The 22,616-nt window shown below is 45.9% G+C and overlaps 1 pseudogene; it reads left to right on the forward strand.

The window, feature by feature from the left end:
• The first annotated feature begins 561 nt into the window (after nt 1-561).
• LOC115328621 lies at nt 562-1,486 on the forward strand (annotated as a pseudogene).
• The last annotated feature ends 21,130 nt before the right edge of the window (nt 1,487-22,616 follow it).

Raw genomic sequence — 22,616 nt, forward strand, 5'->3', positions numbered from 1 at the left:
TTCATAAACGATGCACTGTCAGCTAGTACAATATCCGGAGGTAGCTCACTCCATTCCGGTATATTTCTCGAAAAAAAAACAACAACAACATATAGTTCGACATTTTATTTGGCTCATTTTCTTCTCATGATCCCTCCTGCCCTACATATAATAGGGCATTTGAGGATAATTTGATTTGTTGATTTCCGTTCAATCATTATTAATAGCGTAGATAATTTTAGGTATGTTTTTCTTACGCCTTCTTTCAAGAGATTCGATACCCATACAAGCTTTTATCTCTGTCAGACTTTCTGCTCGAGAATACTTAATTACAATAAATCTAACATCACGATTCTGAATGCCCTCTATCTTGTCTATGAGATATTCTTTTTTTGCGGGTCTCATACTGCACGTGCATATTCAAGGTGTAGTTTAACTAGTGAACCATGCACAGATATTGGTGTCTTTTCTGATTATAGTAGATATAATGTTTTTCCTCAAATGTATTTAACAGGGACTGTCAAGTACCCTGTTGCTGCAGCCAGTGCGCCTGACAGGACAAAAGAGGGCACGGAGAGCGACATGGCAGAAGCATTTGAGACCAGTGCACTGGTTCGTGGCGTAAAGGGGCCATCGGCGTTGATAAACTTGCCAGGCTTCGACATTGTATGGAGCTTCAGCCCAGACTACTTGCACTGTGTGCTGCTTGATGTGGCACGGCAGTTTCTGATGTTATGGCTTTCCAATGCTGGTGCACCATATTACATTGGATCGCCACAACTCCTTAAGGACATTGACGAGCGACTGTGTCACATCAAGCCCCCATAGTGCATGGCACGTCTGCCCAGGTCTTTGCTCCTATGGAAGTTCTGGAAGGCTTCCGAGTGGCAGCAGTGGCTGCTTTATTTCAGCTTGGTATGTGTAGAAGGCAGTTTGCCCAATCGTTACGTGAACCACTTCAGCCTGCTAGTGGGGGGTATATTTTTGCTTCTCCAAGATGAGGTATCTATTGTCGACATTTCTGACAGCACAGACTGCCTGGTGCAGTTTGTTGTAGGCGTTCAATTTCTTTACTCGGAGAAAGAAATGGCGTCTAATGTTCATCTGTTGCTACATCTTGCAAAGAGTGTGGTGCTACAGGGGCCAATTTGGGCACATTCATTCCTCACTTTTGAAGCGAACATGGGGATGCTGAAGAGCCTCGTCACCTCAGCGAAAGGCGTACCTCACCAAGTGATGACTCGTGTGATGATGACACACAGAGTCACTGCATGCAAGGCGGTTGCAAGTCCTCACGTTCGGAACTTTCTCGAATGTGGAGCACCTGAGGGAGGAGCCCGTTGCCCTTCTTGGCATGCCAAGGCCTGTGGAGGGGGCTTTGTTGAGATTGGTTGAGAGGCAAGTTACTCAGCAGATCACTGGCCCTGTTGTGGAACACGACAGAGTTCGCATCTCTGGACGTCTTTTCCACAGCAAACAGTACCAGGGGCCAGACAAAATTGACTGAACAGCAGTAAAATTGTGAAACAATGTGTGCGATGTGTGCGCAAAAATTGAGCACATTGTATCTGTGAGCTGCAGTGACCAGAATAGGGTCTTTCTAGTTACTGGAAAATATGCTGCCTCCGCGTCATTCGGCACCACTCGTATTATAAAAATTGAGAGGTGGTCGTCGCGGAAGGTGACTGAGATTAATGCCAGGACAGTTGGATGCCTCTAACTAGAGTGTAAGGGAAATTTTTTTTTTCTTTGCAACCTTGTGAGTTGTTTTTTTACCTTAAGCATTTTTTTTAATGAAATTGATTTATATACTAACAGTTTTTTTTCCACTTTTTTTAACCTAAGTATTCTTGCCTTCTCGATTTTTTTTTGTTTCCTGAGAAGACCTTTGTTTTTTTTATCTTCTGTTCCTATCTTGACTTTTCTGTCAGAAGATTTTGTGCTTTAACAATATACTTTTATATCATGTGAGTGTCGTGTTTAGATTATGGTTAAGTTTTTGATTTCGTCCCCGTTACTGTTGTGTTACTACAGAGCTTTTTTTCTGGGGTGTTAGTTTTTGTGGGGTACACGCACACTGGAAACTGCACCAGGCCGTTGTGCTCTCAGTAATTTCGAAGGTAAATACCTCGTCTTGAAGAAACAGTAATAAATTTCTTCTAGCAACCCGGAGTAGGTTTGGTAACGATCAAGGAAGCTGAGCCTTTGGCTGCACTTCCCAATATTCCCATGTAGTCTAAATGAATATTTCTTTCCTTGGCTGGGGCACACCAGTTATCCTTCATTGTCTTGGCACCAACACTTTCTAATTCAATGTCCGTTCTTCACATGGTACTGGGTCTTTATGTGGCATGTACGTGTAGTTCTGAATTGAAGGCCCATACTCTCCATGTTCTTAAATAGACCGACACGCGGGCTTGACGTCACGGAGCTGCGGCAGCGCTGCGATCGCGCCGGAGCCGGCTTGTGTGGGCAAAAGGGCGCACGGTTCGCATGGGCGTCATAGCATTTCAGCATGCCGCGAAGCTGTGTAGCCGTTAATTGCACCGAAATGTACAAGAAAAGTAGCGGAGTGAGTTTCCACAAGTTCCCGGCAGACTCTGAAAGGCATATATAGAAGGTGGATAATATCCGTGGGTTGAAAAGAATGGTCGCCTCGTGCGAACGATCGTTTGTGCAGCAAGCACTTTCTTGAAGGCAAGTGCGGCTTCCATTTCAATCCCCGTCCCGAGTCTTGCTTATGTGCAGGGAAACCGTCGTCTGATCAAGACCACCGGGATTTCGTTCCCACGGTGTTCGTGCACAAAGCACCGGCCAAGCGCTCGTCAGAGGCTCGCTACGCTTGTGCTATCCAGCAGAAGGGGATCGGCGACAGAACGACAGTGTTGTAGGCGTTACCGAAAAAAAAGTAACGAAATACGTTACTCGAGCGTTACTTGCAAATAAAAGGTACGCGTTACTGAGCTACATTACCTAAAAATAAAAGGAGCGCGTTACCGCTACCGATAAAAAGTAACGCACGTTACTTCCGCGTTACCTTTTAAATTACGATTTATTACGTTTTACTGTTTTCACGATAAAGGTATGCATAAGCTCATATATCAAGAAACATTATGTTCATGCAGAAACTGAACATAATTACTTTTTCCTTTTTTACGGTTTCACCTAAATACTCACGAGAAAAAACGAAAAGAAAAACACGGCTTGACGCCTAAAAACACGTAACATATCTTGCATCAAATACCTTGTGCTATAATCAAGGCGTTTAATCCAGTTGCCAAAACTTCTGCGCAGATGTTTCTCGTGTTGATTAAAAAAAAAAAAAAGAGCTTTAGGAAATTCATAACATTTTATTGTGCCTGTGTTTTTAGACTGCTTCAAAGAATTGGTTGTCACTTGGTTGCCATACTTTTCACACTGTTTTATACTATCATTGGGGTGCATCATCTTTTGAACACCCAAAATAAACAGTATGAAAAAGTATTCAGTTACTTTGTACATTTTTTCCCACGTGAATAACATGTCTGCTGTACCGGGTGTGCCATTTGATAGGCTTGCAGATTTATAAAAAAAATGGAGCATTCTGGGTAAATGAAAACCACTGCGTTACTAGCAAAGTGAGAGCACATGCAAGTATCTTTTTTTGACTTGGGCATAAATAATTCATACTAATTCACCGAAGTGTTATTGGAAACTAGGGCACTTTTAAAAGAAACCCGATTAATGTGTTTGCAAATTCATACATTCTGTGCTTTTCAGGGAGCCCGTGAAATATAAAATATGCTCCGTGATTAGGCGGGTGCATTTTCATGAGGTATTTTGTTATTTTCACGGCTCAACTCAACCTAGTGGCTTTTAAATGGTCCAGTCAATTATCTGGTCCCTGCTACTTTGGGATTTGCAACCCCCGACTTCCAACTGGGGGCACCAGTTGACTCCCAGCTGGGACCAGTTGACTCTCAGCTGGGACCAGTTGACTCCCAGTTTGCACCAGTTGGCTCCCAGTTAAACCACAACGGTACTAGATCAGCTCAGTTGACAAGCTCCACATTAGCCGCGCTTCGAAAAGTCGGCCCCCTCCGTTCGCGCGAGCGTAGTGGTGTTGTCGTCGTAGCCCGACCGGCCCACAAGGCCGGCCAAGCTCTGGGCAAGCTCGAGACGCTGGCTTTTCATTGCGAAATCAGGCGGTCGGCCACACGTCGGCGGCCCCTGCGCACTTCTTTTTAAGAAATGGACTCTGCAAGTAGATTCTGCTGCAGTCACAATTTTAATTATGCACGCTAACTATTTCTTCACTCTATAATTCATTGGATAGCAGCATGGAAGGGGGGGGGGGGGGGCATTAAGAATAATGGAGCCATCGTGAATTAAACGGTGCCTTAAAAAAAACAAGGAGGCGGGGGTGGTATACTCCCCCCTAGGGGGTGTGTAGGGAAATCAGTGGGCGCATAGCTTTGGGTCTAGCATCCGAGTGTGATTCTATGTTCGTGTAATATCAAAGTACACCGGGATTTATATCATAGTTTATGTCTCTTATGTTGGCGCGTGCGCTGTCAGCGCGGTATGCAGTTCTCGATAAACGCTCCTACTTGTCACAAGAAAACTAACAAAATACGTTTTCTGCCTTTTATTTGTTAACACAAATCAACGCCAAAGTTGCAGATGAATACTGTGCAACGTTTCTTTCTTTTTGCACGAAAAAGATTGCGAGCAGAATACAAGACACCAGGACTGAAAATACCTGTAGTTGGTGATCACAGGACGCGAGGTTTCTTGTTTGCTACTGACACCTTCTCCGTCGTCTCTCGGTTTATGTATCTCGCGTAGAAGAGCATTTGCGTTACAACGAAGAGGCATTGCAGTTTTCAAAAGTGTTATTTGAACCCCCGCCTTCCTATATCGCATTCTCATGGTAGCTAAAATGCCTTTATTTGGGCTGTAGATAAATCGCAGAAACGTCCCGAGATCAATAAAACAACATTATCATTTATGGACAGCTGCTACGTTACGAAACTAGTGGTTAACATAAAGCGAATTTAAATTAACGCGCGCTTTTGAACACGCCAACAAGCATGTTGCTGTCAGGCACATGGAGCATGAATTCACTTCCCCAAATGAAGTCGTTTCACATAGCCAATGAGGGTGTTTCAATTCGTGCACTGTTGCCGCGAAGCTGCAGCAGGTACTGTAAAATAACGGTTGTAATATCTACCGCACGTTCACACATAAATCTAGAAACATACACAAACAAATCCTCGCTGATCAGCTGATCGGAAGTGATGTCTTGAAATTCTTACACCTTAGTCACACATCTCCAAACCGGCACGCACACGGAAGGGAATGAGCTTGTCACACACGTAAAGAACACGCAAGAGGAATAACTCAGTTGTTTTCACCAGTAGCAGGCCTCGACGTAGCCGAATACAAATACAAAAACAGCCCGATTAATTCTACTGACAAAGACGTCTTCAAATTGTCATTCTTTTCTAATGCGTCTTTGGTATGTGTGCAGCAGTTTACGCTTGAACTTTTAGCACAAACACAGAACACCAGAAGAGGGAGGTTCGCGGTATTTTCGGCCGCAGACGACCAAAACACAACGATCCATGTGAAGGAAACCACGAACGATAGACGCAGCCATTTCTCCGAGCTGCTTGCTTGGTGACGAATGTCGGAAAACTGTCAAAACTAAGAAGGCCTGGCGGGCGTAAATTTACCTCAATCAAAAGTCGCAGAGAATGTTGTCTCAATCCTGACATTATCACACTGGCAACAGTACTTACTAATACTCATTATGATCCCACACAAATACGATGTTTCAGGGCGTATCCACGGGTACCGAGGCCAGCCAGACCGAATGGGTCGGGCGGGCTTGGACACGAGCGCGGCTACGCGGCAGTCAATGACAGCGCGTCACTTTTTTTCTCGGAGCTTGTCAACTTCTCCGATCCAGTAACTTTAGTTAAACCAGTTGAATTTTGAGCTGGTCCCCGTTACAAATTTTTACCTGGGTGATTTATCGGTAGGTTATTAGATCAAGTGCCCAGACCTAGTTATAACGCAACGTAGAAAAACACAAGTAAACGCACCTGTGAGAGTGGACATTGCCTCGTTCAGCAGTTTGAAAAGCAATGGCCGGGCTAGAGTGAACAGGCGCGATCTCTTAGGGCCTTTGCACGGGGAGTAATTCCTCCCTGCGGCGGCGCCTAAGAGGAGTCGCTGTAACCCTACCGCTCCTACAGCTCTTTAATCCCTTCTGAGAGGCACGTCCTCCTCACCGTGTTGTCATCTTTGCTCCGGGGTTGAGTTGGACAAGTTTCTAGAGTAATTAGGCTTGCTGCCTTCAGAGACTTATGCTGAACACGTCTTTCTCTTCGTCTCCTTAAGAAGCAAGTTTGTATAGACAAGCAGTTGATTATTGTAAGCCGAAACGTATTTCAATCGGCTCACTACAGTTATCTCAAGCAAGCATAATTTCACACATTTTTAAACGCAGTGGTGGGGGACAGTTGTTAAAGATGGCTCAGGCGGTGTTGGGCATGGTTGTGTGGTCGCAGCCCTACGCGGCTAAAGAAGTCCCGTTGCTCCTCGGCGAGAATGAAGGCCCCAAGGAACCCGCTCTCTAGCCCGTTCATGGAAGAACATGACAGGGCAGCACTGAGCATTTCGCTTGATTTCATTTCACAGCACTCATTGCGGGGACTTCGAAAAATGAAAGAGAAGCGCGAAAAAACTTCACGAGCTGTGATCCTGGGTCGTCTTGCTGGAACAGCGTCTCAGCTGAGACTGAGTGAAAGAAAGCAGTGCGAAGAGTGGGGCGCGCGACCGTCTTGAGACGCGGCTTGAGTCCCGCTCAGCTCGAGCGCTGGATTTGGCATTGCTTTCTTGCCCACAGTCTCAGCTTAGGCGAAGCTTCTAACAAGCGGGACCTGGCTTCTAACAAGTCGGACCTGGAACTGTAAGTGTGCTAATTAAGAAAAACACGTATACATGAAACTAGACGAGTCCTTGATCTATTCAATAAAACAAAAATAAGAACGCGTCTTGGATGCATTACAAGTCGAGAGACTTCGAATGCACAGAGCTATGTCTTTGAAATTATCAAAACTTGCACTTTTTTTTTTTATTGCGCGTTAAGCTTTGAAAAAATGCGCATCATATTTTGACCTAAAAGAGTCATGATGAATTAGCAATTTATGTGCGGAAAGAACGAAATACGTAACACGCGCACAGACGTGACATTTGCACCGCAAACAGGAGCGGCACAGCTGCCATCACATATTGCCGGTTTTCTCGCGTTTCTGCATGTGTGAAGGTGATTACCGCATCTTTTAGTGCGCTCTTTTGCACTACGAGTTGCGTCGCAACTGCGAATTCGCAAGAAAGATCGCAATAGGAGAATTTGGCTGAAGTTCGCGCTTCAATTTGCAAATTCACGGGCCGATCCGCCCCGGCGATCAACAGGTTTTGGAGCCGGAGGGCGAAATCCGACCGTCGCTTGCGGAAAATTTGGATCGGTCCAGAACCCAATTTTTCCACCAAGCGATGCGTTTCGCACGACGCAGGTTAATCAGCGTTCGCCGGAAGTTGCATTGCGCGGATTGTCCTTCAGGTCCTTCTCGTTTTTCTTTTTTGGTAGCAATGGCGTTGCTCCTAGCTCAAAAAACATTCGCCTGCCAGGACGAGGAGGGAGGCAGCGCTCAGCGCTTTCGCAGCATGGATAAACCCCAACCAAGAACGGCATGCACGGCTTCTTATTTGGTGTGCGCAGCGGCATCTACGGCTGGCCAGCAAGTAAAGCACACGGAGAGTAAAATGTTTTTCTTTTTTCGTTATTTTTTAGCTAACATGATAGCCCGCGTTTGCGTTTTGATTATCGTTCCCTCTTTGTCAAGAGTCCACTCAAGTAATAAAACGTACCTACCTTACGACGAAAGGTAATACGTCTGGCGTTTATTTGAGTTTTATAGAAAAAAACAGCATCATCACTTCGCGACGAGAGCCGGCGACCGACACGCTCTACTCAGACGCCATCCGCACCGCGACCACCTTGAAGGAAACGCACATTCTTCGAACGACGCAGTTCTCTTCTACACCAAAAAGAAACACTACACTTCGTTTCAGCTTCCGTCCGAGCGAGGCCAAAGGCTGAGGGACGGTTCGCAACTTCGAAAAGAGCATTCCTACGCACCACAAAGTAGTCCGCAAAAGTAATTTCTTTTAAAATAACTGTTTTGTGCGTAAAAACTGCACAATGTTCCACATGTGTACTGCTCAGAATGATTTTCAACTAAGGGAATCAAATATCTGAAGTTTATGTTTCTATTAGTATATGTAAATGCATGTGGTTTGGTGAAAAAATGTATATCCGCTGGCAACACGGCTGCAGCGCTCGGTTTTTCTGTGTGATTTCGTTCCCGTAATCGCCGAATCATGTGCTTCGGTGCTTTCTTCACCGAGTCGCTTCAAAACGCCCTTTCGCAAAGGCACGTTTGGGCGTCAGGCGCGAGAAGTCGTTTTAGATGTCTACTTTCAAATTCGGCAGGAGACTCCGGCCGCGTCGTACCGCGAATGCGTTGTAAACAGGCAAAGCGTCCGGGCCACTACAATTCAGATACACGGCCAAATCAGGGCACCCCTTTACCTGCCGATCTCATTGAACGCCGAGAAGCTGTTGGGAAGGACTGCCACCTCGAGCCCTGGTATATCCAAACAATACAAGGAAACATCAACGGCCTGGGTCATCGGGGACCTTGCAACGTGTACTTATAACTCGAAACTATGCCTAACAGGTTGAAAGCTCGGACGCAGATGCCAGCGGCCAGCCTACGTACTGACATCCCCGGTGACTAAGTTTTAGAACGTGAAAGGGCACTTTTTAAACTTGTAGCAGACGATATCGTTGATACACCCGTAGCAGACGAAATACTCGGCGAGCGCGGGCGGCGCGGCCGACCGGCGCAGCGGAGCGATACAAAAGTGCAGGCGAGATCGCGTGACCTATTGCCGGCGTGTGATTGGCTCCGGCCACACGTAGCTTTGGCTGCGCTCGGACGGAAGCTGAAACGAAGTATAGAACGACGAAGCGACGAAAGGAAACCAGCGGATCCCCAAAACGAGGTCAGGTATTCATGCGGGAAGAGTCCACTTGGAACAATGGCTCGCGTACGTTTATTTGGAGAGCGGGGCGATGCGCCAACAACAACGATGCACCGCTGCCTCATTTTCTTTTTTTTTTTGGCACTTCATGTTTTGCTACGCATTGAGTAGGAAAACAAGAAATCGTCGTGTTGTTTCGTGTTTCATGTGGCAAAACTTGACCATCTTTGTGCGGTTCTTCCCGGGAGCTTGTCTAGAGTGGCCGAGGGCATGCAGATGACAAAAAATGTCGCGCCTTCTCGTCGCAGACGCCACGCTCCGTGAGAAAATAAGAAAACCGCGGCCTGCAGCAGTAATAGATGTTAACATCTCAGCTTTCCCTCAGCTGCCGAAGCCGCTTCGGCTGCGACGATTTATTTTCGTGAGTGTAAACGTACTATGAAAACGCGCGCAGAGCGAACGCCGCCGAACGAAATTCGTTCTTTTTTCGCAGCGTAGCCGCTTTATACACGAACCCAACTCTGTGACGTCACGCGGTGGTGGTGGCGCATCGGGCGCACTTCCGGTCTGGGGCTGTGGCAGAAGTCCCCATGCCAGACGTGTATCCCTGCGCTGTTTTGAAACAAAACCGACAAAAAACTGCCTTCTCGTCAAAACGCCGCGACTGGGGCCGTACCAAAGGAGTCGAGAAAGGTTTTAAGGTCAGTTTTCACGCGCTCGGTTCGTCAGAGAATCTTGATATGTGCCGTGAAAAGGGAAAAGCAGACGCCGTCGGACAACGATTGCTTGAGCGGGAAGCACTTTGGGGTGAATTCACGGATACTTGAGGTCATGAGATTTATTTGTTTTGTTCCAACATGAACACCTGAAAACCGTCAAGTTGTACGGACCACCTGCGGATTACGTTCAGTGCGTCTTCAAGTTCAAACGACCGCCTGATAATTCGGACTGTCGTCTGCTCTTTCAAACATTTCGGCTTGTCGTCCCCTATTTTAGAAGACACTGGCCCGTAGACCAAATCTTGACCCGGAACTTGCGGTAAGAAGTGAATGGAGGCCTCGAAAGACGAAATGTCTGAAGGTTGGTAAGCAGGCTCGATGTAAACAGTAAATAAAAGGAGATGTTGATCATTGTTACCAGTGACCATCACCGCCTTGTTATGCCTAATTCACTTGGTCCGATTCTGCATGCGATTTTTAGTATCGACGTCGACCATCTCAGCTACGGTTCACGCTTTTGCAGCCCCAGTGGCGTCGCGACTGCAAATCGCGGACGAAATCTCATCATGCGAATCAGGCTTTAGCGTACATACACTAGAACGCGGAAAGAATCGTGTTCTAGTGTAAAGCGTGTTTCACATGCAGCGATTTTGGCCCTAGAGCGGCGCCATTTCTGCCGTCGCGGCGCTCGTGCCGCTCAACCGCTGCGGCTGGCCAGAGCGCCGCGACGGCAGAAATCACGCCGCTCTAGGGCGAAAACCGCTGCATGTGAAACATGCTTATGACATGTGGCGAATCGCTACATGTGACATTATTCACGCGAAGTTTTGCGGTGTAACGAGCCCCGGTAATTTCGCTGACGCCACTCAAGTAGCCAGACATCGCCTGATGACATAGAATCAACAATTCGAACGCGAAAAAGGGCAAGGGGACTCTTACCGACGCCGACAACATCTCATTTTATTGGTTTGTTGATGGGCGACTACGAGCTTTTTGCCCACATCCCTATCGCGCATGCGCGGCGCCGGTGGCGTCCGCTAGGCGCGCTTCGGTTTGTTTGTAAACATAAGTTGGTGTATAGACACAGTGGCTTAAAGAAGGTAGTGTAGTCACCACGTAGCCTCCACCATGCATCGGGAACGGCCGCTCTTTGGAAGGCGGTGAAGGTGGCGCTTTGATCCGCAGCTCCGTTGGGTGCCTCAATCGGCCGGCAGATAGAGGCACCCTAACACGCTTCATAACTAACATAAATACCTCAAAAACAATTATTTGTTCCCAGTGAACCTTCAACGACATGATTTGTGTTTGAAGGTGAATAAAAATGTGAAACTAGCAGACGACAGTGCAGTCGACAGCTGCGAATCGGGCGGAACTGGCCGGAGCCAAGCTGACCAAGCCGCCAAGCCGGAGCCATAGCCGGAATGACGGTGCTGCTAGCGCTAGCGCCAGCGCGAGCCGCGGCCGTTTTCCAAAGCTGTGCCGCTTCTCCGGTTTCGTTCGTTACACCACCTCTTTAAGCCACTGCAGTATAGTATCCAGCCTTCAAAAAACACTAAGCCGAAAAGAAACAAAAAAGTTTTTTTAAGGGCATAATTTGGACACATATTTGTTTCATAAATTTGGAAGAAAAGAAAACTTTGGTGCAATATTTAAACGCCATTAGACGCAATTTAGGTAGTGGTCTCGGCCCGTTCCCCGCCCACAGATCAGTGGCCCCGCCGATTACTACTGGATTGGCTTGGCTGCTCGACCGAACACGGTCGGAAGCCTATTGTCTCCATTTTCCCGACATCCGGTGCGTCTGGTCTGGAAGTCTGACACACTGATCTCAATTGTAGTAGGCTGGATCGCGGACCGCGGCCTCGGCAGCAGGGGCCGAGTGTCGCCACCGGCGGCCGTTGATTGAGACCAGCTAATGGATGGGAAGAACGAGAAAAACAAACGTTTTCCCCTGTTTCTAAGCTTTTGTCGGCACTGAAACTTTTTGGATGCTTTTCGATAAGCCCGTCAAATAGCTTGCGTACAAACATTAAAACTGCCAGTCCTCGCTGTTCTTATAAATAAATATTTTGTGGTCGAGAGTGACTCCGGTGTTGTGCAGCTCAATGAGGCGTGAGTTACCCAGAGTTACCGCGGAGTCGGTGCGGTTTCGTTGAGTTGGGTTTAGCAGACGACAACCTCGAAGGCTTTGTTCGCTCACTCACGGAAAGCCGCTGTCGACATGGAACTTCTTTGTCATTCATCAACTTCTGGGCTTCTCCGAAGACGGTCTCATTGACGGCAAGTTCCTTTGTTTACTCCACTACGAGAGCAAGCTTGCCAGCTCAGCCGTAGGTGCTCCGGTACGTTTGATTCTTTTTATTCGGGGACCGAACGTTTGACAAATACCGATTCGATCTCCAAACACCCGACATAAAGATCGCAGCGGATCATAAAATACGCACCTCCGGGCACAGCGTACATGCTTCAGTATCCTTAGTTTTGTGCGTTTCTCCCATAGACTGGCGTGTATTGCCAACACCACCTGGACAGAAGGCCTCCACACGCGTCATCATAGTCAGATCGATCGAGGCGAGAGATTGGGCACGAGTGCTGCGTCAGTGTTCGGCTGCGGCTCGTGGCCAATCAGCGCGTCGAAGGTCGGGCTCGGGTCCAATAGCCGACCGAGCGCGATCCGACTGTGATGACGTTTCATAGAGGAAGAGGAAACCATGCGGAGGCATTCTGTCTAGGTGGTGTTGGTATTGCCTGGTGTCAAGCAATGGGTGCCGGTGGCGACACCGACGGGCTCCCGATCCGCGATCCAGCCTACTCAACTAGAGATCAGTGGTCTGACACAATCTGCTAGTCGTGGGGGCAGACACACGGCAGCCTCCGGCACATAGAGTTATTACAGTAAACGCTAGAGGCTCAGCTGGCGCTACTGTCTATGGGACTTCCGGTTGCAATTTTAAGCAGACAGCACGCAGTCTACATTTCCAGCCTCCCTGTGTATTCCTATGGGAAAACGCGCGTGAAGTATGTCTCTTCGCCGGAAAATAACATGAATAACTTTTGTCATTTCGGTTGTACCGGATAGTATGCACCTTTATTGGTATTGTGAAAGTGTAACTGGTTTAGTTACGGCATTTTTCTCTACCACTGAACGATGTTAAACTTCGCTCTAATTCAGGTCTAAACCTCCGTTTCAAGGAAGGTATGTGAAAACGAGTGACGATTCTAAGCAAACTAACGATCGAAAGGAATGTAGAGTGTATTCAAGGTTTGCTAGCATTTCTGTGATGCTTATATATTGCTAATATGCCCGTCCTCTCATTGAAAGAAAATGACACCGTCGTGTACCTTTACGATCGGTTAAAGAAACATTCGAACGGAAAAAAATAAAGCACGTGAGCTACGGAAGGTGTGTTTTCTTACTATTTTCTATGTCGGGCAGTTTTTATCGGGCACCTGCTCTCTGGCTCACCCTATTTGCAAAGATTTGGAGCGTGCGGGAGATGATTTGAACCCAGAACAAGGATCTTCGCACATACTTATGAGCAGAAAGAATAAAGTAGTACTTATTTATTGCAAATCTGACTATATTAAGTGGCTTTCAATTTATTTTGATCGTCTGCGTGCACAAGGAGTTACTTATTCCGTGTTACTGCGTAGTTCTTGCCGTCTGTCTTGGTTTTCCACATGTCCTTCGATCTTTTGGCACGTATGCGGATGGCAAGTTCGTCTGCTTCTTGCGCAGGGGGTAGCGGTGACGTCAGAACGCCGAGCCCTGATTGGCTGATCGCGACCCCCTATCTGAGCGTCGTCTGCTCCTTTGCAACGTCGTCTGCTCGCAACGTCGTCTGCGTCTGTCTTACCTTTCCTGCGACTTTCGGAAGTGCAGAGGCCAGAGTCATGGTACGATCTGACGTCAAAAATGTGCGTAAGACATAACTTTTCACGAAATAAAATTTTCGTAAGTTTTGCGCAGGTTACGACGAAATCCTACGACAGCTCCGAAGCTGTCTTACGCACTTCTTACGATCAAATCAGCATGGACGACAGCGTCACGGTCGCGATGACCCACGGACGTTTATTTTTCTACGTGCGCTTCTCACGCGTCCCGACTTCAAGCAGCAAGAAAAAAGTAAAAAGTACTTGAAGCAGACCACGACGAGCAAGAACGCTGGATCCACCAACACCCGGGAAAAGCTCCAACGGCCACGATTCCACCGAACTTGACCAAGCGAGCTCGGAAGTTAGGCCTAGCAGGCTTTCCGCAACTCGGCGACCGTCTGCCCACGACCGGCTGGTGTGCTGAATGAAATATGCCCGCGCGACCCTTGTGAACCCTTCCCGTATTATACTTTGATCGCTGACCTCTGTTTTAGATTAAGAGGTCAATTTCTTCCTCTTGTTATCATCTTGTTTCCCGAAGCAACGGTGACTCTCGCCGGTGAAAAAGCGGTGAATCTCCGACAGACGCAGGAAAGGCAAAGCAGCCATCGCTTTGACTAGCAGACGTAAAGCAGACGACGTTAACTGCGCCAACCCGCCGAAGCCGTTAAAGAATGAGGGGTCTCGCCGCACACGAAAGGAGAGAAAAATTATTTGGGAGTGAACTTGCGGACACTAACACGCTCACTCTCGGTTCTTAGCAAACAAACCTCGGCGCCTCGGGACATTTCGCCAGTGAGTCCTTTGACTTCCCTCCTTGATGCGTGCCTGCTAGTTGTTAGACGAAAACGTACCGCTCGAGTTATTTCCTCTGGCCTCTCTGAAAGGCGAAGTCGAGCTCGCTCGTAAAGACCTGCACTTCCAAAAGTCGCAGGAAAGGTAAGACAGACGCGGACGACGTTGCGAGCAGACGACGTTGCAAAGGAGCAGACGACGCTGAGATAGGGGGTTGCGATCAGCCAATCAGGGCTCGGCGTTTTGACGTCACCGCTACTTTCTTTCTCATGCGCAGAAGACGAAAATAAGCCCACTTGCGAGGCGTATATCCACCATGGTGGAAAGCGTTGACGTCGTGTTCGCGCTAACAGTGTCCGACAGCGCACACAAATACACGTACGAAGCGGTTTCAACACCGTTTTTTCATACCACGAATTTCAAATAAAAATACTGTAACTGACCAATTATTTCGTCTGCGTGACTGAGAAATGTTACAATGTGCCTAGTACGTACAAACTATTGGTGATATTTGCTCTTATAATCGAGCGCAGAGAGAAAATGCACTCGCTTTTTCCCATAGAAATGCATTACCGGAAGTCAATTTCTGACTGCTTGCTGTCTGCTTCAAAATGCAACAGCACACTAGCACCAGCTGAGCCTCTAGCGTTTATTGTAATAACTCTATGCTCCGGCATCATCGTATGCTATTTCACATCATCGTCGCTCGTCATCTGCAATGCGCAGATGCGAACATGAAAGCTGCGCTTCGGCGTCCGTTTTCAACTTCGGCCGTCTGCTCTTCTGCTCCCGTCTAAAAACGTCTGCAACGCTCGCAAGACGCGACCATGAAAGCGGCGTTCTAGCGTTCCATCATGCACGAGCTACGGTCAAATACAAGCGTCTCTCAGTTTTTATCCATGGGCGGTAATAAGCGACCGAGAGGATTTCAATAAATGAACAAAATAAGTATGTAGCCTTTCCAGCTTTCTGTTCTTATTTTATCGTGCGGCATCCGATATCAAGGTACGTGACCATCATGACACTCAACTACAACGCGACCTAAAAATCTTCCCATTGGCAGGACAGGTGCACTGCAAAACATGAAGCTATACTTTACTTTCAAAGCAAAATGACGGGGTGAGACCTGAACAAATTTCTCACGAGCCGAATGCCCGTTCAGGTCCAGCCAAATCGCTCGAAAGAAAACTTCGGTAGGTACCTTCTCGGTATTGAAACTATGGTTGCAATCACAATGGTTGCGAAATTCGCACAGCAGGGGGACCAATTTTACGGGAACCAATATCTTTATTTAACATCAACATTCGCGAAGAAACAGACCGAACCAGATCAAACAACATAGTTCAAGTGAGACGCTAGGCTCAGGCTAGTCCCACTGCCGCCCATTACAAACCCAAGCACCCGCACAGCGGTAACAGCGTTTCCGAAGGCCTGTACTTAAGACAGTTGTTGGCAGCAAACTATATCCGTTAAGATCTTCGTCTAAACACCTCGGTGAACGCAGAATGACTCGCGCTCATTAAAGCAGACGAGCTCGACAACCCTGCTCCTGTTGATCAGTCCGTAGACGTCGGCAGCCATGCTTGTTATCAGTTGAAACCGAAGCAATCTCGGGATATTTTTGTAAACAATCATGAGCCTATCTAAATTATTTGTTCCCTAGCCGCAAAAAGAAGTATATATATATATATATATATACATTGTGGATTCAAAAATTTTGGCGGCACGGAAAGAATCTTGCAACAAACCTTTCACACGTCCATCATCTATCCAACCAATGAGAGCCAAGCAAATGTGCTTAGTTTTGTAAGCACCGGGCGGGGCCTAAAGCAAGGTTACCGCACTAAATTGCGGCTCACGGCGCAATTATTGCTGAAAACCTTCTTTGATTGGAAACATTTACTAAAAAATATTAAAAACTATACAAGAAGTTTTTTTTTCACTTCAGTGCTCCATTAAAGTGGCGGCAACACTGCTAATACATCATAAAAGAAGCAGTCTGCATACACTGTCGGAGCCTTGTTTCATCCTGGCGTAAGTGTCTTGTCACATTGGTCATACAACAACTCTGTGTACAGACATGTTTGAAGCGAACATACCAGAGTCTTGTCCGCAGATGATTATGTCATCAGGCCTGCTGGGCACACCGTGTTTTTAGTCTGACGCGTCATCAGTGTGCCTGAGGCTTCGAGCGAATAACCTGTTCAATCTGGACCGTGAAGTTGGCGTGCGTTGTGAGCCAGGCGTTTATGGGAACACAAATGGCCTGTGTGCCCTTCAAAGATACACAATCACAAGAACGGTGAAAGGATTCTGGAGCGCCTATACAATACAAGGGCGCGCATATCAGAACAATTCGATATTTGTATTAGAAGGTACAAAAACAATGGCCTATGTATTCACATATGCCATTGTTTTTGTACCTTCTAATACCCAGCAGGGTAATATGACTTCCTCAACGTGTGTCCTTGTCGTGTGATACACCTCGTCGTACCTTTGTTAAGCCTCCCCGAAAGAAATTGTAATTAATTTTCCATGAAGCCTCTACAAAGGTAATTAATCATCGGAGGAAAAAATGGTAAGCCCGAAATGTTCCGCCAAATAACGAACTCCTGCCCGGATATTAGGGACGACCAAAAATGAGACTGACTTCGTAAAATGAAGAGCACGCTTAATTTTAAATTTTCCATTATTATGAGGAAGTTATTTTTTCTATCTACAAATTTCGAACTAATCCCTTCGCTTTTTGTTCTTTGTTTTGTTTTTAGAACTTCCATTTTTGAGAGCCTGTATCTCAAGTTTAAACAACACAAAATAAATTTACAAAACAAGTCTGGGAGATAGATCATTAGGAGAAACTTCTTTTGTCTTCTCAGGTAAACACTATGTCGGTGCTTAGAATAAATGATTAAAATTCGATGAAAAATTATTTTTGTAAGGGTTTGATATTTGGTTTGGAGAGAAACGGGGTGGTATAAATTACCTTTATGCTTAGCGTGAGTTATAGTTTCTTTATGTTTCAGAAACAATCAGCTCAAAGATGGCGAAAAATGACATAAGGGTAATAAGAAGGATTAAAACTTCGATCATATATGTTTTCCTTACTATTCAAAGGTATAATATTCTGTTTACCTGAGCGACCTGGGTATAAACTGAAACGAAGGCTGCTAAGCTTCTTGAATATATCGCACGCGCTTTTTAAATATTAGATTCTTAAGCAATGACATGGAGTGAGCGCGTATACAATAAGGGTTTTTAATCAAGGACACCCGCAAAGCCAGACCTCAGTTTCGCGTGATCCATATCAAGACTGCCTAAATTAAATAAATCACAACACGCGTTTAGGCGAGCTACAGGACTATAGCTTATCTAAGTACCGGGAGTTCCCGAAAAAAAAGGACCGTGTTTTTTGGCCCGACTAAATAGGCAATGCATCACAGAAAGCTAAAACCCCGTCAGAATGTCACAATAGCGGTTTGTATTAAACGCGAAAGTTTGAGAAGATGACGTTATCTGGATAACGAAATAATTAAGAAAAACTGAATTTCTCTATGAGCCGACGTTCACCTAAGCCTAATACCACCAAAAGCAGAAATGTCATTGTGGGCACCTTCAACATCTTGAGAAAGAAAGAAAAAAAATAACGTTTCCCTGCTGGCAAGTGTTTGGTAACTGACATAAATCGCACAAGCTTCCAGAATGTGTGTTCTTATTTTGAGAATATTAGGCTTAGGAGGACGGCAGCCCAGACAGACATTTTTTTTTTCTCAATAACCTTTCGCATTCAGGTAACGTCTTGCGTTCTCAAACTTATTAACCCCTGGGCCGAAAAACGCGAATACATTTTCTCTGGAACTCCCTGTATATGGCTATTGGCTAGTAGATAAAAACTCTAGGGGCGACCCTCTACAGCTGGTTAATCCGGAGCTCGTGGTTTACATAACAGAAAGACCGTGGACTCTATTCTCTACGTGATCTTCCTCAATCGAGCACTTGGCATAGAGCTCGGGCACGAATGTGGCAGCCGGGTTCGACCGGAACTCGTGTTCAATTGGTGCTTCACTGAATCAACACGACTGTCAGCCGGCAGCTGGCGCAGCAATTGGCTTCTTCAGCGGCACCTTGCGTCAGAAGTCGGAGCAAATAATGCAAGTTTTTGTACCCGTATATGTTTAGTTCTCCACTTAGCCGCTGAGGCGTGACGGTTGCGTCTCCCCCTCAATGGCCCCAGGAGTCCGACATTGGTCAGGGTGAGAGCTTTCCCGGCTGATGATTGGACGTGACGTCACAGCTTGCACGTGAGAAATTTTTGGATCCGTTCGTGAGTTAAAAATCGCTCAAAATAATGCTGAGAACGTCTTACCGCAATACACACTGTGAGAAAGGTATCTGGGCCTCTGGTATAATTTTTGATCTTGATACTGCTTCATTCAAGCGGTCGAACTCAGCTTCTGTACGGCAGGAAAATAACTTTAAATTTGACAGCAAAACGCGAATTGTAAACTGCGTACAACGTGAAATAACGGACGACCAGAACTCCCCCAGGCGTTCCAAATAGCTCGCTTTGTAGCAGATGACCAACACTTTTTCCGGTTGCTTTAGCAGAAGACGAACGGCGTTTTCTGGTATAATTTCCGTCTGCGAGTGGCGCTTCGTAGCAGACAAACCTCGTTCTTCCCACACGTTAGCAGACCAACTGTCAACGAACGCCATCTTCGCTCGCTCCGCGACAGGCGAATTCGATTACGCTCTCGCGCTGACCAAAATCGGTTCCCCTGGGAAGTCAACAGGAAGCGCCTCGGTTGGCTGCTGGTCAGTGCAGCTAGTGCTTAAAAAGGGTAACTTTGTGCTGTAGATTCCACCGAATGATTGGACACGAGTGCCTGGTCTCAGTTGGAGAGTGCACTAAGTCCGTTCGTGCTGGAGATCGGGTCCATTGATTGCGGACGCGAACCGCCTCAGAGTTGCGAGAATTCCCCATAGGATGGCGCCACTTGTCGAACCACACTTTATGCGCCGAGAAACTGTGGGAGAGAGGGAGACGAGAGCGCGCGGAGACGTCAGAATGTCGAGCTCTGATTGGAGGGATCAGTGGGTAGACCTAAAGCTATCTGCATTTTTAATCGACTGCATTCGCCGAACGCGTTAGAACGATTCACTTTCGAACGCGTCCAATGAGTGCAGTGGAGAGCAAGGCAGCTAGCTTTAGGTCTACATTGCGCATTGATCGCTGGGTGTATGATTAACATGTTTTTGTGAAAAGATGAAAGAAACCGTTTTATCAGTGGAGATTCAGAAATGAAAATAGAACGTTTTCAATATATCAATGCGCAGTAATGCCTTTTTTTGTGTTAAAGACAAAAAAAAAAAGTTCGTTGCGCGCTAGTGATTACTTTAGTTATGCAAAACAAGAAAACGAATAAAAAGAAAATAACAACATTTTGGACAACTCTGTTGTTCCGTGTATTCATAAATATATATGTCAGACAGTAAACTACCACTACACTTTTCAAAGTGACTTTGAAAAGGCAGAACCTCGTATGGACTTAAAACGAAAAGGTAGATTTTGTGGCAAAGTTTTTATTGAAAACATTTTGTAGTTTTACATGCGCACAAAACAAATAGCAGACCTAACAGGACCCATATCTAATAATCGCTACACTATCCTAGCAAGCGAAAGTTACTTCTGCTATCTACAGGGTCAGAGAGTGAAAATGACAGCAGTTGTTCAGTCAGTATTTTTAATCACTTAATCCCCAAAAAGCTGAAAGTTTGTGTAAATGTTACGCTGATGGCGGCTATGGAACGCGGAAGTTCGAATACATTTGCGCTTAATAAACTAAAAAAAAGATTTTTTTTCGTTTTAAGTTGAGGGTTGTTTATGCCTGATATTCGTCCAACAAGAAAAGGGAATTGTGGGCGCCTGAGGAATTTATTGGCTTTGTTGATCACGAAATGTCTCCCCGAAATAAAGCCCACAGAGGCCTATAATGTAATTCCTTCGTTGAACCAATCCGAAGCCTAAGCAAGTGCTTACTCATAATACAATATTTATTATTTCTCTTTTGATCGTAGTAACACCTTCGCGAAAAATTGCATTTCGTGCACCCCAATTAACTTCCAATTTGCAGAAATTTTCAGCTCTCTGTTATTCGTAGTTTGTTCATGCGGGTCAAAAAACCGGGTTTCGACTGATTTGGCATGCACCGTATCTTGTCTCTCTATAGGCAATGCGAATAATCCCATCACGACCACAATGTATGGCATGCTTGGACGGACAAGTTAAAAAGAAAACTATAATACACTGACCTTTTGACACACGACAAAATCAAACCTTCATTAAAAAATCTATTTCGTACCTGCAAAAAAAGAAAAAAAAGGAAAATGCTCACACATTGATTTGCGTTTTGAGAACCAGCGTACATTTTGACGTCAAGTTCACCGGCTTAGTGTTAAACATTACATTCATAAACTAAATGTAAGTACGCAAACGAGCTGGTGTACATTAAACATAAAAAACAGATGCTGCAGTTAATAGACGACACAAATATGGAAAAATCACAAACACAGCTGATTTCTTAAACATTTTTTAAAAAAGTGTTCGAGTACGCACCGTAACAAAAAGACGTCTCAATGGTTGTCTTGCTTTTTAATTTTTTTTTTTGCACTGTCGGGTTTTTTCTTATGTTCAGTACGTTCATGTTCGTCTTGTTTTTGTTTACCTCAATATTTTACGACTGACGATATGAACATCATGTAGACCCGGAGACAATCTACAAGATGTTGAATAATTATTAGCTTGCCTGCACTCTATCACTGTTGACAATATGGTCGTTCCAGCTAGAGCCCCCTGTGTCTGTAGCAGAGCTGTAACACTCGGAGTAATTAAGTCTTGTAACTTGTTATTCAATTCAATTAAGTTACAAATACAGTTAGGTCATTATACCTACACTCACAGACAGTCCCAGAAACCAAAGTCTTAGCGTGACTCGAGCACCATACTCTCGCTCCCCAGTGAATGTAATATTGTGAATAACAAATAACAACGCGAAAAAGAAACGGAGCAAGAGGCGTGATAATAAAACTAAAGGGGCGACGCGACAATATTGGTATTTTGCGCAAATACCGCTTAAAACGGATCCCTGACGTTAATGACCCATGAAACCTGCGTTCGTTTTTCACCCCACGCAATATAAGTTCCAGAAAAAAATTAAAAAAAAAAAACGAGCACCGTTCACCCTTTCAACTCGCAGCCAGAACAAACGGCCACGTGATCTGGAGCCGACTATATTTCGCCATTGTTGATCATAGCCACGCGCTGGGGTTGGCAAAGCACAAGACATGCGCTGAGTTCCAGACATTGTTATGGCTCGGCTATTGTCGTCGCTGCAGCCATTGGACACGGGCCACAACCCAAATGCATGTCGAGGCATCGATTGTCACGAGCCCAGATCGAATGAGTATGCAGTCTTTGCGTCCACTGTGTGAGCAGCATTTGAATATCGTCACCGCAAAGCTCCAAGACGCATTCCCGGGGATCGCACTGTTGCCATTGTCCCCACAGCTCCGTCATCAAATTTCGCGAAGGAGCAAAAGGCGGCTTTGAAAGGAGAGGCAGAAAGAAAACCTCCGCTTTCATCCTTTGAATCCCGCCGCGACGAGGACGCTTCTTGATCAGTGGTGTTGCGTTCGAGTATTCTTGGGTCCCACTAGCGCCAGGAAGCTGGTGTAAAGTAAGATATATTCCTACCCAATGTCGTTGCACAGCCCCTTTAAGTTGCACCTTACGTTTCTCAAGGTGCCACTGACTACAGGATTGCTGCTACCAAACATACGTTAATTTGCGTAATTGGCAATGTAATCTCGAGAAGCTAGTGTGAGTGCAACTGAAATTGAAGTGGGCAATGTATTCCCCCTAAACATTCATTTAGCCCGAGAAGAATTCAAGCGGTAAAATTATAAACACACGTACGGTAACAAAATATACTTCTAATTTGTTTGCTTACAACCTGTGTTGACTGAGAGGAGCTTGCACTGATTGAGTATAGAGAGTTTTTTTTAATATTTTACGTTACTCGAATGGAGACAGAATACATGCTCACTTTTTAACACTTCCAAGAAAAATGACTGCAGCAAGGCACGCCCAAT

Source organism: Ixodes scapularis, unplaced genomic scaffold (assembly GCF_016920785.2).
Source record: "Ixodes scapularis isolate PalLabHiFi unplaced genomic scaffold, ASM1692078v2 PGA_scaffold11__112_contigs__length_91849675, whole genome shotgun sequence".
In the NCBI taxonomy this organism is placed as follows: Eukaryota; Metazoa; Arthropoda; class Arachnida; order Ixodida; family Ixodidae; genus Ixodes; species Ixodes scapularis.